Source organism: Marmota monax, unplaced genomic scaffold (genome assembly GCF_021218885.2).
Source record: "Marmota monax isolate L192 unplaced genomic scaffold, Marmota_monax_Labrador192_F-V1.1 WCK01_AAM20220418_F8-fsc01054, whole genome shotgun sequence".
NCBI classification, from domain to species: Eukaryota; Metazoa; Chordata; class Mammalia; order Rodentia; family Sciuridae; genus Marmota; species Marmota monax.
This window is the reverse complement of record NW_026692987.1, coordinates 97,255-103,343: the sequence shown is the minus strand read 5'-3', so window position 1 is coordinate 103,343 and position 6,089 is coordinate 97,255.

Below are 6,089 nucleotides of genomic sequence, written 5' to 3'. Positions count from 1 at the left end.
ATACTATATGAAATACATGTATGAAGATTTGAATTTGGTGTAAACATACCTTATATACAAAAAGAGATATGATAAATCGAGGTATATATGTGTATTAAGAATTATAATGCCAAAAAAGAGAGGGTACATGTATAGTGGCATAATTTGGCATGAACCTACTTCATATACAGTGTTATGAAAAATTATGCTGTAAATCGTAATAATGAGTGTAATGCATTCCACTACTGTCATGTATGTAAAAATTGATTTTTAAAAAATAAAATATATCCAATTCATGTTGAAAGTATTCAAAAACTCCTGATACTTTTTCTTAAATTTCTTTATCTGACATAGGTAGCTCCTTTCCAAGCTCAGTAAATAGAGAGCCTTGAAAGAAAAGGTATTGCAGCCTTCAACCTGTGACCTCTAGTTGCAAAATATATAATATAAAATGCCCTTGTGGGGGCAGTTTTTTATTTTCTCTTTTGACTTTTTTACTGTTCTCTGAATTCAGGGTCTTAAATTCTTCTATGAAAGAATACTTTACCACTGAGATACATTTCCAGCCTTTTTCATTATATATTGAGTCAGGGTCCCCCTAAATTGCCCATGCTGATCTGAAACTTGCAACCCTCCTCCATCAGCCTCCCAAGTAGCATGAATCACCACTGCAGTTCATTCACTGGTCTTTATTTTCTCATAGAACTGGGAGTGTTTATTTTAATTCACTATAATTATATTCCCAGTTCTTAGAATATTGTCTGCAGTTAACACACACACACAACACACACACACACACACACACACACACACACACCATAAATATTCCTCAGTAAACATTTTGGAGGTAGGAATAAAAAATCTAAACCACAAAAATAGGCAGGTGTAGTGGCACATGCTTGTACTCCTAGTTATTTAGGATGCTGAGGCAGAAGAATTACAAATTCAAGGTCAATTTGACAAATTTAGCATGGCCCTAAACAATTGAACAACCCAGTGTCTCAAAATAATAAATAAATAAATAAGGGTGGGGAATGTAGCTCATTGTTAAAGAACTCCTGCATTCAACTCTCAGTACCATAAATTAAAATATAATAAGAAAGGAAAAACTAGAAAAAAGAAAGAAAAGAAAGATGTAAAAATAAATCAGAGATTTCAAAATTTAAACAACAGTAAAAGAAAAAAAAACAAATTATTAAAATTGTGAAGTTGTTGCTGTAGAGCAAAGTCATATTTAATGAAATAATTATTTCAGTTAAAATGTCTCTTTGCAAAACCAAAGTCATGTGAACTTTCTTGCATCTGCCTCCAAACATCATCAATTTTTTTACTCTACTTCATAAACCTAATCAGTATGATTTTATAAGTCCTTCCCACCATTTTCAGAAGAGGTAACCAACAGGGGCTATGGTCTTAGGTGAATCCCAAGTATTTAAGGAGGGCACTTGTCTGCAGAATGCCTTTACCTCTTAGGTACCTCTAAGGAGCAAAGTGAATTCTCAGCTACTGAGCTTTGGACACCTGAGAGTTACTGCTCATGGTAATGCTGGCAAATTTTCCAAAACTTACACCCCAGGGGTTTCCCATAGCTAACTCTGGTGACTTGGGAATTTAGAGTAAATACTTTCAAGCTGTATTCTCTCCTGAAAATTCTTTAAATTTACTTTTCAACCTACTTGGGTTTTTGTCCAAGTAGAAACTTACTTATTTTTTCTTGGTTTATATATATTTACAGCAATTTTAATAAGTGATATGAGTAATTTTCATTCTCTTCCCTTGTGCTTTATTAGATTTTGCAGGTTTTAAATGAAATATTTCTGCAGTTTTATCAATTTTGTAACCCATAAATTACTTATAATATTCACTATATTGAATGTATACAATAGTCTTTATGCACATAAATTTAAATTTTTTGGGGGGAGTGTGGGTACCAGGGAGTGAACTCAAAGGCACTCAACCACTAAGCCACATTTCCAGTCTTATTTTGTATTTTATTGAGGGTCTGACTGAGTTCCTTATTACCTCACTTTTACAGAGGCAAACTTTGATTTGAAAACATTCTGCCTTAGCCCCCAGAGTATCTGGGATTATAGATGTGTTCCACCACCCTTGGTTCAAGTTTTAATGTATAGTTTTGATAGTAAAACCCTTGATGTAAAAGTCCTACATGTTGTCTTTTTACAATCTTCATTTCCCAAAATAGTTGAAATGATTTCCATTACATGCTACCAAACTGCAGAAATTTCCAAGTGGAAAAATTGGTCACTACAGAAAAATACTAGAAATTAACATGAATTTATCATACTTCATCTACTGCATCTCTAAACTAAAGTGAAGTTTCTCAACTCTAGTATAGAGAGGAATGCACCATTGTTACCATTGTTAATTTATGCTCTCCGTCTCGCACTAATTTTTCTTTCTTTCTTTTTATTGTACTCAGGGCTAATCTACCACTGTATTACAACCCATTTTGAAATGGTCTCACTAAGGTGCCAAGGCTGGCCATAAACTTAGTTTCCTTGTGACTGAGTCTCCCCAGTAGCTGGGATAGTAGGCATGCACCATTACACTGGGATCTCCAGTTGATTATGTTTTAAATAACAATAGATTAATTATTGCTGATTATTACTTCAGCATTCATACGTATGAAGGCACTCTGATGGTCAGAACTGATTATGGGGAAAATTATTTTATGTAATGAAAATTAATAGAAAAAATAATTTTTTTTATTTTCTCTTCAGTCCTGGGGCTAAATCTCAAGACCTTACATATGTTGGGCAAGTAAGTGCTCTACCACTGATTACATCCCCAGTAATTCATTTCTTTATGGATACTGGGTATTGGACATAGTGTTGCTCTAAACTGAGTTGCATAATCAACCCTTTCTTAGATTTTATTCTGAGACATGATCTCAATAAATTGTTGCAGTTGGCCTCATATCTTTAATCAATTTGCCTCAGCTTCTCAAGTAGTTGGATGAGAGGTGTACATCAATACACCCAGCTTACATTTTATTTTTTGAAAGAAATTGTTTAATTAATATTACAGGTATAAATTCAACTATTTGAAGTTTCAGGATTTGGAAGTTGAACCCAACAGTGATTAAATCAAGCCATCTTCAAATGAATTAAAATCAATGTTGATTGTCTTTACAGAAGCACAACCATGATTTGAGAGGCATAGCGCATAGACATTTGGCATAAAGACTGTCTCTATGTTTGTTACAGTTATGGAGTCACAGAGACAAAGCGAGAGATAGAAATATTTTAGATGAGCACTCAGAGTGATCAGCTAATGTAGGTAAGTCTGGACTCATCCTAAACATTCTTCTTTGTCCAAATATTGAACTTTTCCAAATGATTGAGAAAGATCCTTTTTAAAAATAAAGATCATGCTCATCTCGTTTTGTTCATTTGTGTCAGAACAAATTTGTCAGAACAAACCCAGCCTCTCTATCTTTTCTATATTTAGATTGTATTGCTAGAAGTTAATAGAAAATTTTGGCACAACTCAACTGAATAAGCAGGGCTGTCCAAAACTCTTTTATATTTTTTATTCCCTCATCAAGACAGAAGGATAAGTCTCTCTTATTTTCCCCTTTCCTCTTACCCACTTCCCCTATATTTTCAATTTCAGAAATATGGTTTCAAAGGCCTTGCAAGACTTCCAGTGTGCATTTACATGCTCCATTTGCACGAATTACTTCTTACAACCTGTAACCTGTAACCATAGACTGTGGACATACTTTTTGCCAACCCTGCCTCTACCTTTGCTGGGAGGAAGCCCAAACACCAATGTGCTGCCCTGAGTGTACAGAAACAGCAGAGAAGGTAGACTTCAGGACCAACATTGTCCTCAAGAAGCTGGCTTTCCTTGCCAGATAGGCCAGACCTCACTCTGAGAGCAACTTTGGGAAGCAGCTTTGCAGGACACATGTAGACAAAAATGGGCTCTTCTGTGAGGTTGACAAGAGCTTGCTCTTGCTCTGAATCACCCGAACGTGCATTTCACGGCTGTAGCCCAGTGTCATGTGTGGCTGAGGAGTACAGGGTGAGTGATGGTCATGAAGAAACTTGGAAGCTGAAGCATCCAAATGTGAGAGAAAGATGAGGACACATGATAGTGGGGCAGATGATCATGCAGATGGAGGTATTGTTGTTTCAGTATAAATTTCCCATTTTTACACTATGAGCATAACTAAGTTGAATGCTCATGAAATAAAGTTCCCTAGAAACATTGTCCATATAACATGACATGGTGGCCATGCCAATAATCCTAGTTATTCACTATGTAGAGACAGGAGAATCCCACACCACTCTGGGCAACTTAGCAAGACATTAATCTTTTTCCGTTTGTGTGTTTAAGGGGCTTGGGATACTGCTCCTGGTAAATATTTGTCTACCATATATTCAACCTTGGGTTCAATTTCCAGTACTGAATATAAAAATAAACATATTGTCAAAATTTTCAGAATTGGGTCAGCAGTAGTTCAGATGGGGCGCATTAGGAACATGGGCTACTTATATTGCAAGTTGAACCCTTTCATAGTGAGGTTATGTAACAACTACCTTCTCAGGAAATTAACTGAATTATCTAGGATTCCTTAAAGATATTATTATTATTATTATTATTATTATTATTATTATTATTTGCTTCTGATGGTATCCCAAATAGCAAAATTAATTTAGACTAATTTGTAAAAATCTTTCTTCTAACTCAAATTGCTCTTCTCCAAAACACTGTTTTTTTTTTCAATACACAAAGGATGAAACCTACAAGCCTGTCTTCCCTAACACTAAAGACCATGATTTTATTGCAGAAAAACATTTTAAATGAAATGGATCCATTATGGAAAATGAGTCAAGAGATGCAAGATAATCTAAATGAGAAGAAATGCAAAACTCATTTCTTCATGGTAAATATAAAAATATTTTCTTTTTTTAAATGCAGACTAATATGATGCTATCAGCTCATTTGAGTTATCATTGGAGGATACCATTTTCCTCTCAGAAGAAACAGGGATTCTGGTAATATTACAAATTGACAGGTGAACACAAGCTAATGCGAAGAATACTACTAATATGTGAGGTGAGTGAGTCATGACTGGTATTCCTTGTCCAACTTTGGAGGTTTGGATAAATCTGCCCAGACACCAAGTATAAGAGAGTACTGAACTACTTAGTTTGAAAGAGAGGAGAAATATAGATTTTTAACTATGGCAAAGATGAGTTGTTTTTTTAATGTAAAATACAGTGTTCTATAATTACTTAAAAATTGTCAGAAGAATCAAAGGAATAAAAGAAAAGAAAGAAGATTCATATAAAAGAGGTAAAATAATTCAGATAAAATAATGCATTAAGAACCCCAAAGAGACATAATAAGGAAGTAGCCTGAGATTCTTCAGAGGTCTTGATTTAAACAGGAAAGAGGCAAGAAAAATGAGAAAGAAATTATCACAAAATTCCATTGAGCTAAAACGTAAAATGCTGCACCCGAATTGGCAAGCACAACTGCTATCTCAACCCTCAAATAGAATAATCAGCAAACTGAGAAGAAAAGTGGTTCAGGCTCAGCAGATTTAGAGGCTCAGTACTGAATGGTGCTTCATACTTCATACACTGCCCACCTGTGATGGATGATTAATTGGTGTATGTGTATATTTTCAAGAACTTAATACTCTATACAAATTCTTCTAAAATTTGCCTTTTTGACTATCTAAGTGTGTCATGGAGCATAGACACATAGATATTTGTGTTAAAACTTTTCAAATTTTACTTTAAAATATTTTATATTTAAAGAAAAGTTAAAAATGTGATATACTGATTTAATATGTATTTGTATTTCTATGGCCACTTTTCTTTTCCTCTAAAATATTCATACATTTTCATGAGACAGTTTACAAGCATTGGAAGCTTACATTGGTAAGTTATCATGAACTAAAGTCAGACATATTCAATTTTTTCTTAAATTACACCAGCTTGTACATGAATGTCCTATTTTCTATTCTATGATCCAACCTAGAATGGAATATTGAATTTAGTCTGATGTCTCTTTTGGTTTCACTTGAAAGAGCTTCTTTTCTTACTTTTTATGACTTTCACAATTTTGAT